The 14,708-nt window shown below is 35.5% G+C and overlaps 1 non-coding gene across 1 annotated transcript; it reads left to right on the top strand.

The window, feature by feature from the left end:
• Window positions 1-13,711: 13,711 nt before the first annotated feature.
• LOC114897333 lies at window positions 13,712-13,843 on the top strand. Its single transcript, XR_003794060.1, has one exon. It is a non-coding gene; the product is annotated as a small nucleolar RNA SNORA42/SNORA80 family (small nucleolar RNA).
• Window positions 13,844-14,708: the final 865 nt, after the last annotated feature.

Raw genomic sequence — 14,708 nt, forward strand, 5'->3', positions numbered from 1 at the left:
GAGTGGACTGCCTGGCACTCTGTGTATCCTCTGAGGTGTTGACCAAAATCCCAAGACAAAAGCAGTCAATGGCAGAGGACACTATCCACAGGACAAATGAATGTGTGAATCGAAAATGAAACGACGATAGCAACAGTTGGGGAAATGGGCTTGGGAAAGGAGCTTCTAGAAAGACAGAGATCTCAGACTCCAGACAGAATGGTTCTTTCCTCAGTACCAGAGAAAAGCAGAAGTAGTCCTAGTCTTTGGAAGGGGGTGGAAGTGGGGTTGCTACTACTTGTGTGTGAGAGTCACTTGTGAAGTTTTCAGAAATTTTGCTAGCTTGTTTTTAAATCTGCCACTGTTAAAATTAAATTACATAAACTTACAATAAAAAAATACGTTAGAACACAACACCAAATGCTGACGAGGATGTGGAGCAATGAAAACTCTTTCATTGCTGGTGGGAATGCAGAATAGTGCAGCCAAATTGGAAGACAATTTGGTGGTTTCTTAGAAAACCAAACATACTCTTACCATAAAATCTAACAGTCACACTCTTTGCTATTTAACCGATGGAGCTGAAAGCTTATGGCCACACTCAAATCTGCACATGGATGTTTACAGCAGCTTTATTTATAATTGCCAAAATTTGGAAGCAATTAAAATGTCCTTCAGTAGGTAAATAAATAAATAAACTCTGGTGCATCTGGTGTTCAAAAGAAATGAGCTATCAAGCAATGAGAAGCCATGGAGGAATCTTAAATGCATATTACTAAATGAATGAAGCCAATCTGAAAAGGCTACATACTGTATGATTCCAATTATATGATGTTCTGGAAAAAACAAAACTGTGGAGACAATAAAAAGATCAGTGGTTTCCAGGGGTAAGAGGGGAGAGAGGTAAATAAGCAGAGCACAGAGGATTCTTGGGGCAGTGAAAATACTCTATACGACATCATAATGATGAGTACATGTCATTATACATTTGTCCAGACCTATAGAATATGCAACACCAAGAGTGAACCCAAAGATACTGTGGACTTTGGGTGATTATGATGTGTCAATGTAGGTTAATCCTTCGAAATAATTGTACCACACTGGTGCGGGTGTTGATAATAGTAGAAGCTGTGCCTACGTGTGAGGGCAGGGAGCAGATGGGAAACTTCTGTACTTTCCTTTCAATTTAGTTGTAAGCCTAAAACAGCTCTTAAAAAAAGTTAGAAAATGCATTTAAACAAAAGTAACAAATACTCAAACTTCTCAGTCCCTTATTATTTTATTATATTTCAATAATATCTAGGTATTGGTATTATTTACACTAGGAATTAGCAAATACTATAAATTAGAGCTTTGGGAGGAGAAAGCTGTATTGACTTTCAGAGCACTTTTTTTTTTTTTTTTTCTGCGGTACGCGGTCCTCTCACTGCTGTGGCCTCTCCCGTTGCGGAGCACAGGTTCTGGAAGCGCAGGCTCAGCGCCATGGCTCACGGGCCCAGCCACTCCGCGGCATGTGGGATCTTCCCGGACCGGGGCACGAACCCGCGTCCCCTGCATCGGCAGGCGGACTCTCAACCACTGCGCCACCAGGGAAGCCCCAGAGCACTTTTCATATATCCTGTGAGGCAGTCAGTGTGATGACCATCATCATCTTATCACTGATGTAGATATTAAACATTTAAGTGACTTATTTGAATCATATCTTAAATGGCTGCATAGAGATGGAATCCTAAGTCTCCTGATTCCTAGTCCCCAAATATAACTTTTCCTTCTCACACTCCATTTATTTTTCTTTTCATAAGAGACCAGATAGTAGATCTTTGGTGATTTCATGTCACCCTTTAAGCTTGCTTAGCAGATCATTGTGTTATGTCTGAGACACACCTAATTCCCTGTTACTCTCTGGGCCATATATTCCACTTTCCTCAAAGGTAGTAATACTTCCCCTGTCTAGCTTACAGGTTTATTTTGAGAAAGAAGTGACAAATGAACAGGAAAGTACTTTGAAATAAGTATAGTGCTGTTAAAATTTTATGGAGTATTTTTTATTAGATGCTCTTAATTTGTATTATCATCTCCCAGTTATAATAATTACATTGCTAGTAAAATGACACAAACGGTGTTTATTGCTGGGAGTTTAAAAGAGAAGTAATAAAGATGTTAAAAAAAAAAGAGAGAAGTAAATTGGACACATGAAATTTCTGCCACATTCTCTCTTCACTCAACTGATTAGATTCATTTTACAGGTATAGTGAGTTTGTAGCTCAAGTTGAAGGAAGTGGTAAATGTAAAGAGAAAAAGTGGATGATTTGGAAGTTTTTACTAAATTTAAATAAGTAATTTAACTGAAGGTTATAACAGTAAGAGACAGAAGAAATGAAAAGGAAGTTAAGCTGTAACCAATATGAAGGCAAATGTTTCTTAGCAATATAAATTGTTCTTTGGTGGGACGTTGTGTGGAGGAGTCCAGAAGAATTAAGTTGTGTGGTTAAGTTGTCTAGGGCTTGTGAAACTCAAAATTGACTTCCATTAATCTGGAATTCTGTAAGAGGAAGGAGTCAACTGTACTTAGAAGACAAAATTACACTAGGTGGCTGGATTATCACATAAGGCTATTACAGATACAGGAGAGGAAAATTTTTCCTTGACCCTCTGAGCAATCCTGGTTGGATCTGAAAATCAAAGTGACAAAGACAGATTAACAAGAGAAAAACATACAAATTTATTTATGCTTTACATGACACAGGAGCTTTCAGAATAAAAGACCCAAAGATACAATTAGAACTGAGTATTTTTTGCTAGGTTTAATGAAGAGTGGATAGCTGTGGAGGAATATAATAGCAAAAGACAATGAGGTAAGTGCAGTAAACTGGGGGAAATTTACCAAAGCCTGTTTGCATTCTTCTTAGCATCCCTTTGTTTTCGGAGATAAGAAAGCTCCTCTCCTCTGAGTATAGGGAGGGCACCTCTCAAATAAGTGTTTTATGACCTGTTTCAGGGGAGAAGGGTAGGGAGGAAGTTCAGAGTGACCTCCTGCTTCTGCTGTTTTCTCAGACTCTTTCAGCTTAAATTCGGTATGCCAAGGTGCCATATTTTAGGATACTCTGTCCTGAGCCCCCTCACAGGCAAAAGTTGAAAAATGTAAATTTAAACAGAAAGAAAAATAAGCCTTAGTTCTGATATCCTTCACAAAATTATGGATTTGGAATTAAGGAGGGAAAAATCTCATTGATTTTTTTTCAGCATCAAAGGAGAATTTTTACGTTTCCTTACTGAGTTTTAATTTTTATTGCTCCCCTTACTTTTATGTACATTACATGTGTATTTTTATTAATATCTGTAGCTTCATGTAACATTAGATACTAACAAAATTTTGGAACTCATGAATTAATTTTTTTTTTTTTTTTTTTGGCGGTACGCGGGCCTCTCACCGTTGTGGCCACTCCCGTTTCGGAGCACAGGCTCCGGATGCGCAGGCTCAGCGGCCATGGCTCACAGGCCTAGCCACACCGCGGCATGTGGGATACTCCCGGACCGGGGCACGAACCCGTGTCCCCTGCATCAGCAGGCGGACTCTCAACCACTGCACCACCAGGGAAGCCCTCATGAATTAATTTTTAACCTCACATATAGGCAGTAGACACAGTTGAAGGTATAATGGCCAAAATTTTTCCAGAATAATAGAAGTCAACAAAATATATGTCCAAGAAGCTCAGAGAGTGCATCAGGATGAACATAAAAACAGACTCAAATATACACACACATATCTATAAATGTCATAGCCAAGGGGCAAAAAGCAAAGATAAAGAGAAAATCTTCATTGTAGCCACGGGTGGGGAAAAAAAAGAAACAATGCATATAGAACAAAATTAAGAATTGCAGAAAACTTTCTGTCAGAAGAAAATAGAGGGAGTTACTTTTTTTATTCTGAAAGACGGAAATAAAAACCTATCAACTCGGCATTCTAAATTGAGAAAAAAATATCTTTTAGAAATGAAAATGAAATAATAAATTTCAGGCAAACAAAAGCTGAGAGAATTCAGGCTTAACAGAATATTCTTCATGCAGAATGAATGTGATACTAGATGGAAATTTGCCTATACACAAAGAAATGAAGAGCACTGGTATGATAAAAAATAAGGGTTAATACACAAATTTTAATTTTTCTATTGTTATGTGTAATGACTTTAAAGACTTTACAAAGCCAATTTAGTAATAATATATTGAGGATTTTTAATGTATTTAGAAGTAAAATGTATGACAAAAATAGCAAAGATAAAGGAAGAAGTTAAATTATATATTTATATATATATAAAAGCATAGAGCAACCACTAAAAATAATTACAAAGCAAGTAAAATTCATAAGCCAATAGAGGAGATAAAATGAAGTTAATGATAAATTCTCAGTACAGGAGATGACCAGAAAATAGAGGAAAACTGAAACGGAACAGATGAGACAAATAGAAATAACTATCATGATGATAGATTTGAATCTAAGTATATCAATAATTACAATAGGTATAAATGATCTAAATATTCCAAACAAAATCAGAGATTGTCACATTTGACAAAGAAAGTGAGACCCTATTATATCCTCAAAGATTTTTAAGAATATAAAGGGACTGTGAGACAAAAAAAAAAAAAAAACCTCTTTGAGACCAGCTAATTTATTCTAATATACATATATTAATTAGGTTTGGAAGGAAATGCAGATTCTGTAATTTTAATATATTGGATTTCTGTAATTTTAATATACTGTCCATAACAAAGTAAAATGAAATACTATAATTCCAAGATCTACAGTAAATCTTGGGATTGAGAATGGGAAAATATTAATGGTGCATATTAAGTGCCTGTCATCCAACCATATTAGAAGAGCACATGTTCAGCTTTTAATAATCTAGCCAAAGGGAAGGTAAAGCCACTTCTTTTATATATATAGACTCACGTATAGTTTTGGCCAACATACTGATGAACATTTTTCTAACAGAGAATACATAAACACCCAAGTTAGCACATGGGCACTGACATAAAAATAGCTAGAGGAATCCTTTTAATCATGATTATATAGTGATAACTGGACTGGAGAGGACTTCAAATCAAATGTCCTTGCCCAGATGATATATATATATATATATAATATTTCAACGATCGTCTGACTCCACCATCCTTAGCACATTAAACATCATTGTCCACACTCTTTCTGCAATAGTTCCTTTACTTGCTACAGTTAAGAAGCACTCTCCTGGTTTTCTGTCCTCTTTAAGGAGTGCTTCTTCTCAGTTTACTTTGGAGATTGACACCTTCTACCTCACACTAAATTTTGGCATAACTTAAATCTATCAGTTCACTCTATTCTCTCTTTCTAGCCAATAATACATTTTTATTGGATGGAGTAATGTATGAATGAGCATGTAAATGTCAGTTAGTTCCAAATTTTCCAGGGAATGAATCAATGTAATTTTTCTTGGGAGCTTTCTTTCTCTTTACAAAATTTATAATATATTTTATTTAACCCAATGTACCCAGAATACTATTTTTTTTAAATTTATTTTATTGAAGTATGGTTGATTTATAATATTGTGTTAGTTTCTACTGTACAGCAAAGTGATTCAGATATATATATATATATATATATATATCTTATTTTTCACATTCTTTTCCATTATGGTTTATTACAGGATATTGAATGTAGTTCCCTGTGCTATACAGTAGGAATTGTTGTGGGAGCTTTCAATTTATAACTATGTTTGTTCCTTTCTTTGGCAAGCATTTATTGCTTTGTCTTATTTCATACTGAGGGTTGATATCAAATCTATTGCTTACAGATACTTATCATTCATGAACCTGTAATGGATACTGTATAGTTGTTTAATGGCTTTTATTTATTTTCCCAAGAGTTGTGCTAGACACTTTATATGTTTCTCATTAAATTCTCACCACAATCCTGTTAGATATGTATTACAGTCCCAAATTAAAGACGAATATGTAAGTTTCAGGGGCTAAGTCAGCTGCACAAAGCAAACCCATCTAGTTAATTTTGAAGCCAGCATTAATAGAGGGTTGGTGAAACCTTCAAGATGGCATAGGAGTAAGATGCGGAGATCACCTTCCTCCCCACAAATACACCAGAAATACACCTACATGTGGAACAACTCCCACAGAACACATATGAATGCTGGCAGAAGACCTCACACTTCCCAAAAGGGTCTTGGTGCTCTGGCTGTGTGTCAGGCCTGTGCCTCTGAGGTGGGAGAGCCAAGTTCAGGACATTGGTCAACCAGAGACCTCCCAGCTCCACATAATACCAGATGAAGAAAGCTCTCCCAGTGATCTCCATCTCAATGCTAAGACCCAGCTCCGCTCAAAGACCAGCAAGCTACAGTGCTGGACACCCTATGCCAAACAACTAGCAAGACAGGAACACAACTTCATCCACTAGCAGAGAGGCTGCCTAAAATCATAATAAGGTCGCAGTCACATATAGGTTGACATCTTTAAAGAGTTCTTTCGTGTGTTTCTGAGAGAGTAAAACTAGGCTCAAGGGAAAGAGGTAGACAGAAAGCCTGAAGTTTAGTAGGGGAAAACTATCCTAAGAAATCCTTCTTCTGTCTACTCATGTGCTGCTTGATTCAGTCTTTCAATGGTTTTCTACTTGAGGCAATAATTCAGGTCATTTATCTCTTTGATGCATTTCCAGATGAGTATATTAGATCTACATAGTCTACAGTCTAGAGGCCTAGGCAAGAGAATTATAATTATTATCTGCATATTTTTAGTATATGTTTTTGGCAGCAGCATATTTTAGTCAAAATATCATGGGCTTTAGTGTCCAAAATGATTTGAGTTTAAGTTCTAGTTTTGCCTTTTACTAACAGCACAATGTTGGTGATTTATTTAACCACTTGAGATTCATTTAATTTTTCACATAAATTACTATATTCCATGGAGAGCACTAGATATACAAACATGAATCAGTTATGGTCCTTGTTTTCAAAAGTCCATGATGCAGTGAAAATGAAAGACATACAAATAGATCATTTTAATATAATAAAATTGTAAGATATGTGTAGGTATTAGGATGTCTTAGTGACACAGAGTATGGGAAGAATTTTCTCTTAACTAAGACACTTTTATTAAGTGTAACCCTTAATTCACAGAATAATGATGTTCTCTACATATATTTTCTTTCAACAATATCTGGCACTTGACTCTTCAAGATTAAAATATAAGTGTGTTTCATCCTTCAAAATGCAGATACAGTTCAATGTTCACCGTGAAATCTATGTAGTTTCTTCTTTCTGTATTTCTAACTCCTTTCTTCCAAAGCCGTTAACACCACACCAGCAGTAGCTCATGTGAATTTTATCTCTTATCCCTGTGCTGCATTTGAACTTGTGTTCACTGCTTCATCTATCTTTTCTCTACAATGAGATTAAAAGTCTCTAGAAAGCATAAGCACACATGGAATTCATTTCATCTCCTTCCACTGTACAACATATAATTGGCCCAGGAAATGTTCATAATAATCAGACAGAAGATTGATAAGAAAATGGAAAACTCAAAAAACACTATACACCAACTAGGTCTAACAGACTACTTATACTGAACACTCTACCAACCAACAGCAGAATACATTTTCTATTCAATAAACATAGACTATCCTCCAGGATAAACCTTATATTAGGGCACAAAACAAGTCTCAATAAATTAAAAACAATTGAAATGATAGAAAGTGACCTTTCAGATGACCATTAAATGAAGCTAGAAATCAATAACAAGTAAAATTGGAACATTTACAAATATATGGAAATTAGCCAACACATTTTAAAACTACCCTACCAATGGGTCAAATAAGAAATCACAAGAAAAATTAGAAAATACTTAGAGAAGAATAAAAATGAAAACCCAATATACCCAAAGTTATGAGATGCAGTGACATCAGTGCTGAGGTAATTTATAGCTGTAAAACCTAAATTAAAAAAGGATGTCTCAGATAAATAATCTAATTGTACAACTAAGGGAATAAAAAAGAAGAGCAAACTAGACCCAAAATGATTAGAAGAAAGAAGATAATAAAAATTAGGGCAGAAGTAAAAAAAATAGACATCATAAAAGCAATAGAAAGAACTTAAAAGTAAAAATCTTGTTCTTTGAAAAACTCATCAGAATTGGCATTTAGCTAGATTGACTAAGAAAAATGAAAGAACATACCAAATAATTTATCAGATGGGGGCATTATTACCAACCTTACAGAAATAAAAAAGATTATAAGAGAATACTGTGAAAATTATATACCAACAAATTAGATAAACTAGATCAAATAAATCGTCTTATAAATGCATACTTACCAAAACTGATTCAAGAACAAATAGGAAGTTGGAAGAGACCTATAACAAGTAAAGAGATTGAACCTGTGATCAATTACCTCTCAACAAAAAAATTCCAGGACCAGTTGGCTTTGCTGGTGAATTCTACCAAACTTTTAAAGAAGAATTAACACTAATCCTTCTCAAACTCATAAAAAAAAAAAAAAAGGATAGAAGAGAACACTTCCTAACCCATTCTGTGAGGCCAATATCACCCTGACACAAAAGCAGAGAATGAAAGCACAAGAAAACTACTGATTAATATTACTGTTAAATATAGATGCAAAAATCCTCAATAAAATATTAGCAAACTGAATCCAGCAACATACTAAATCATTATACACCATGACTGAATTAGACTTACACCAGGAAAATGGTGTTTCGGTAAAAAAATCAATCCATGAAATGAAGTGGGGGGGGGAAGCACATGGTCCATTCAGTTGATGCGTAAAAAGCATTTAACAAACTATAACACCATTTCATGATAAAATACACACACACACACACACACACACACACAGAGACATTGAAAACTAGAAATAGAATGAAACTTCCTCAGCATTATAGAGAACATTTATGAAGAACTCATATCTAAAATCATACTCAATGGTGAAAGACAGTGCTTTCTCTCTAAGATCAGAGAGAAGAAAAAGATGGCTGCTTTCATCACTGCTATTAGCATCACTATTTAACATTGCATGGAAATGGTGGTAGAAATGGAGATTTTGCATGGGCTCACATAGCCACTGTTGAGTGCTCAATCTAACACCAACAGAAACCAATGCTGATATGACACCGTCCCTGGGGTGATCAGTCAGGTACCTGGTGGCAGATTGATTACGCTGAACCACTTTCATTGTGGAAGGGACAGCATTTTGTTCTTATTGGAATAGACAATTACTCGGGATATGGACTTGCCTTCCTAGCACTCCATGCTTTCACCAAAACTACCACCCACAGACTTAAGTATGTCTTATGTACCACCATGATATTCCTTACAGCACTGCTTTGACTCAACGAACACACTTCACAGCAAAGGAAGTGCAGCAATGAGCCATTGGGCCTATGCTCATGGAATTCACTGATTTGATCATGTGCCCCACCATCCTGAAATAGTGGGCTTGTTAGAATGATGCAATGACAATTTGAAGACTTAGTTAAAATGTCAGATAGGTGGTAGTGTCTTGCAGGGATGGTGCAAGGCTCTCCAGAAAGCTGTATATGCTCTGAATCACCACAATTACAAGAGAACTCAGTTACAGAAGTGAGGACTGTAATTGTCATGAGGATTTTCTCTTCATTTTATTGTAACTGTATGTGTGTGTGTGTATACATATATATCACACATCTATTGTATATATATATCAATGTTATATCAGAGCATTTAAGTTATGGGATATCAAGAATAGTAAACATCACTCAAGGACTTTACTTCCTCTTCTAGGGAATGGGTTAGTGCATGTTTGGTTGAATGCAGGATAGTTGTATCCTATTAGGCAGCATTATGGCCTTGTTATTGTCTTTATTTGGAGGTTTAGTATGGTTTAAGGAGATGCATATTGGTGTCAAGTTGACAAGGGGTGGACTTGTAATTATTAATCGTATGTATCAACTTGACTGGCCACAGTGTACCAGATTAAACATTATTTCTGGGTGTGGCTGTGAGAGAGATTAGCATTTGAATGAGATTAGCATTTGAATCAATGGGCTCAGTAAAGTAGATGTCCTCCTCAATGTGGATGAACATCATCCAGTCCACTGAGGAACATAGTAGAACAAAAGAAGGAGGACTTTGCCCCCTTTTTTTCTTGAGCTGAGACATCTCATCTTGTCTTCTCCTGCCCTTGGGCTTCTACAAAATTATACCATCTGCTTTCCTGGGTCTCCAGCTTACAGACAATTAACTGTGAGACTTCTCAGCCTCCATAAATGTGTGAACCAATTTCTCTTAATCTCTCTCTCTCTCTCTCTACCTCTCTCATACTCTCTCATATGTATGTGTATATACACATACATACATACATCTTATTGTTTCTGCTTCTTTGGAGAACACTAATACTTTTAATCATTTTGTCTGAAATAATTATCACAACCTCTCCAATCTAATGCAGAAAATATTTAAATTATGTGATCATGGTTTACAATTATACAACTTATTGGGAGACATTTGAACAAGATATAGGTCCTCAGATTACAAATATAATTGGTGTTCTCTCTAAAGTGCGATTATCTGTAGATATTTTAAGCCTAAAGATGTCAAACATACAAACCTTTAGAAAGCCAATAAAATTATGGTATACAGCAGTGGTATTTCCTTGAATGGCAGAAAAAAATAAAATTTAACTTACAGAAGACATTATTCTAGTATAAAGAAATGTGAATGGAGTTATCTTCTAATGATATGAGGAAGAAATATTTTCACATTCAGCTGAGGAGCTGAAGGGCAAATAACTCCATTTGTGGAATTTGATGAGCCCTAAAATGCGAGTAATTTCTCTTTATCTATAAAGAGAGCCGTGAAAGTCTCAACATAAGTCTAGTTCCCATTTGGTCCTCCTGTCAATATGACTAACTGAAGTCTTTAGGTGGTTATTATGAGTTCTAATAAGGAGTCTGTGAGTGAATTTTTACAGTCTTTTAGAGTAACACTTCTGCTTACCGAACTCTGAAGCAAACATTTCAAGCCAACAGACACAAAACTGTTAGTGAAAGTACAGTTTTCCAAAATATTACAATCCACTCCTTAGACATAGAATGTGTTATTGAGGGAAGACTATGTTGGCTTTCATATGTGGGAGTTTTCTCCTAGGTCAGGAGATACACATGAGCGGTTGAAATCTCAAGGCCTCCTACATCCACTTGGACTGTCATGATTCTCCAAGTACATGGTGCCTTAAAAAACTAATTCCCGGTCTTCCCTGGTGGCGCAGTGGTTGAGAGTCCACCTGTCGATGCAGGGGACGCGGGTTCGTGCCCCGGTCCGGGAAGATCCCACATGCCGCGGAGCGGCTGGGCCCGTGAGCCATGGCCGCTGAGCCTGCGCGTCCGGAGCCTGGGCTCCGCAAGGGGAGAGGCCGCAGCAGTGAGAGGCCCGCGTACCGCAAAAAACAAAACAACAACAACAACTAATTCCCGAAGCTCACATTGTACCTTGCTGAGTCTTCATACACCGCACATTACTGAAAATAATTGAAAAATAGCAAGGAACTAATGAAAAATCCAAACTTTAATTTGGCCAGCCACTGGAAGCTGTGTATCTCACTTTCTAAATCGAAATTCCTTATTTTAAAATAATTAAATATCAATTTACTCTCTTTAAGTTTTTCAAACTACTTTAGCTAAAACCAATGGTTCAATGGTTTGCTTCAAAAAGAAATATGAATATGTATATTCTTGTACATTTTAAAATTCAATTTTTATCATCTTCTATTCTTGCATTAAACTTTTTTATCAAATGATGAGTTTAAGTAGATAAAACATCACCATTAAAAATATATTTACCTAGATATACACATACATACATGTGCACACACACCCACTACAGATCAACCCAAGAACAGCCCTCATGTTGATTTTCAGCTTAACTCCACTCTTAGGTTTGTACTTGAAGCAACTGTTTAACATAAGGTGAAATATATTGCAATTAAACTTTGAAATATTTTTAGGAAAGTGATGGCATCAAAAGAAAAGGGTAAAACCAAGATTTGCATATCATACCATTTTAGCTTCTTCTTTTCTGTATTCTTATGTAAAAAATGCTTTTTTTTCCTCCTGATGTTTCTTTTTAAACATCTTTTTATTATCCTTTTCAGTGGGTAAACTGATTTACTGTCTTGCTGCCTAAGCACTGCTACTGGTGAACGGACCTTATCTCTGGCCTAATATTGAATTTTTTGTTGTTGTTTTTGCTTTTTGTTTTTTTTTACTTCATTTTGATTTTGGACACCTGGATCTCCTTGTATCTATTAATGGGAAATTTGAGTGACTGGAAAATATCTAATACAGTATTTAGTACTTGTGTATCTTTAGAACACTTCCAAAGATATAGTGAAAAAAAGTGAAATTTTTTTTGAAGGAAGGCTTATGATATTTTTTTTTCCTATTCAATACAGAGCAAAAGATTTGACCAATATTTAGCTCATCTGATACCATCGTCTCACCTGATTTCATTATGTCATGTAGTTCCAGTTGTACACATTGATCTGCAGCATCCTGCGATTTCCCAAAGTAGAAGCCATATTATGAAATTAAAAGGCTTTTATCAAGGTATTATGTCTGTTTATCTATGAATGTGTGAAATAAAATCATTGCTTTCTAAGTGAGGCCAAACCTCATGATGGCAGGCAAATCACCCTGCCAAATCAGCACCACATCACACAAATTTCTCAGACTATGCCACAGTGCAGAGATGGCATAGGGTCTGATCTGCCTTGGTAATGAATTAACCTCACCCATGAGTGTATTTATACTACACACCAGTCTGAGAGATTGTGTATTATAAATGATAAAAAAATGAATTGGGTTAAGAAAATTGTTATGATCTCCAAGCGTCCTTCAATGCCTGCATTATATGATTCTAAGACTCTTACCTAGAAAAGATCTGATTTAATTGACCAAATATGTTTGTCTATTCAAATTAACAGTTACTGCAGATGTGAATCCTGGACTGGAGAATTGATAAAGTTAATTGTGTGAATGTTTTCTTTCCAGGCAGACAATCAAGAGAGTTAATCATTAAAAGCTTTTTGAAAATGGAGGTTATTGGATAATATAGTCTAATTATTCTACCTAAATCACAGTATTCTTGAATATTATTAATATTAGCCTTTTTTTCTACTTACCCTCTCATATTATTTTATTAGCCCAAACCTGATGTGGATAGACTCCTTCTAGCATTTTCAATCGTGATAAGTTTTAAAAGGAACATCAATTGTATATAAATAAAACTCCATATACATCCAATATTTAAGGGTAAAACAATATTAATAATATCTATTTTATATCTAATACCTCTCATTAGTTTTGCCTGAGGTTTTCAATGTCTTTTAAAATATCTTTTAATTCTTAAATTCCGCTTTCATCCTCCTTCTTCCAAGCAATTTATTTGTAGAAGAAACCAGGTAATTTATCCTATATAGTTTCATACACTCTGGAGATATTAATTTTTACTAAGAATTCAACCAAAATGCTATTAATACAATGCTAACCATTTAGCATCATATTTCACTTGTTATTTTTCCAAGGTTCTTTTACAGGATCTGATTTGATCCATTTGGTCCTTCCATCATAAGTAAAATCCTTAATGAGAATGGCACCTCTAGGGAACCATAATGAGATACGAGATTAAAGAAGCCATGTCAATTGCATGGGTTTGGATTTATGGCAAGCCCGTTCCTCTGGGCCTCTCATAGTGTCCCATGTCAGAGCAAACTGGCCCCGAACCATTGCCTGGCCTCTGTCTGTAGGCCACAGGCACTGAAGTGGTTTGCACAGTGGAAAAGAAAAGGGGAAAAAAAAAAAAAGAAGCCAGGTCAGACTGGTCATATGTTTACCCTTAGTTGTTTGAGGTCGGCTGCTGAAAGCTGAGTTACCATCAAGGTGAGATCCCAGGAATGCTTATCAAACTTCAGCGGCAACAAGCAAGGCAAAATTATTTTAAAGAAATACTGAATTTTAAAACTATGGAAGAAGCAAAGACAACAGGATGCAAATCAAGGGAAGATTTGAGCAAACAATTTAATAGAGGCATAGCCATAGCCAGTACAAGTATATGGAAACAATTTTAAGGAATATTTCTTCTAAGGCCAAGTTTGAAGTTTTATATAAATCTTAACAGACTGGGCACATATTAGGTTACATTGGAAATCCAAATATTAATTTCCTAATTTTATGGAGAAAGTATTAAGCTCAGATTGATTTCTTATTTGAATAATTCTTTAATTTCAGCATACTGCTTTCAAATGATCTTAGCGTTTTTAATTCTAACATTCTATGTTGCCTAGACCAAGAAAACTATTAGTTTCAAAAACATATTTAGCATTCCCCCAAAAAACAATTTGATACCTACATAATCAACCAAAAGGATTTTTTTTTAATTCTAAGTTTATTAATCAACCAAGTTTGGAATCCACTGCTTAGATCAGACCAAACCTCACAGTTCTACCTCTTTTTATTTTATTGTTTGTTTGTTGACACATTTAAATGATAGAGACCAGAAGTAAAGAGACCAGAAGTAACAAGATATACAGAAAATTTTTCTTATTTCGGAGTCAACCTTGTTTTTCAAACTTGGGCAACTTAGCTTCTAAGAGCCTCCCTTTCCTCTCCTTTAAAATAGAAATTAAAATACACACCTTAACC

The sequence above is a fragment of the Monodon monoceros genome, unplaced genomic scaffold, assembly GCF_005190385.1.
Source record: "Monodon monoceros isolate NGI ecotype Baffin Bay Population unplaced genomic scaffold, NGI_Narwhal_1 Super_Scaffold_16, whole genome shotgun sequence".
In the NCBI taxonomy this organism is placed as follows: domain Eukaryota; kingdom Metazoa; phylum Chordata; class Mammalia; order Artiodactyla; family Monodontidae; genus Monodon; species Monodon monoceros.